The sequence below is a fragment of the Penaeus monodon genome, chromosome 33 (assembly GCF_015228065.2).
Source record: "Penaeus monodon isolate SGIC_2016 chromosome 33, NSTDA_Pmon_1, whole genome shotgun sequence".
In the NCBI taxonomy this organism is placed as follows: Eukaryota; Metazoa; Arthropoda; class Malacostraca; order Decapoda; family Penaeidae; genus Penaeus; species Penaeus monodon.
The window spans coordinates 24,568,664-24,569,131 of NC_051418.1; positions in this window are offsets into that span (position 1 = coordinate 24,568,664).

Below are 468 nucleotides of genomic sequence, written 5' to 3' on the forward strand. Positions count from 1 at the left end.
CTAGATCCAGAGAGTGAGAAATACGAAAGAGAAACAATCCCTGGGGTGGCCGAGCGCCGTCCTTGCTGGTGGCGCGCCATGAATATTAATGGGAGCGTCGCGCTGACCTCCCATTCTCTCCTCTTCCCGGGCACGCGCGTGTGACCCGGCGCGGAAGAGCGCGGGCGGACAGGTGTCGCGTCCGGGCTGCCGCTGTGTGACTTTTCGGTCGTGGGCGTAAGTCAGAAAGGGCTCGGTTGCGGTGGTTTGCGCGGCCGTGTGGAATGGAGAAGGAGAGGAAGAGAGAGATTAGAAGATAAGAAGAGGGAGAGACGGAATTGTGGGAAGTGTAGAGAGGCGGAATAAATAAATGATTAGGAAACAAATGCTTTATAACCGATATGACAGTGCTAAGCTTGCCATACCGAATTAGAGAGCAAGTCAAGGGAGATTCCGACGGTTCAGATCAAAACGTCAGTGACAGCGTTC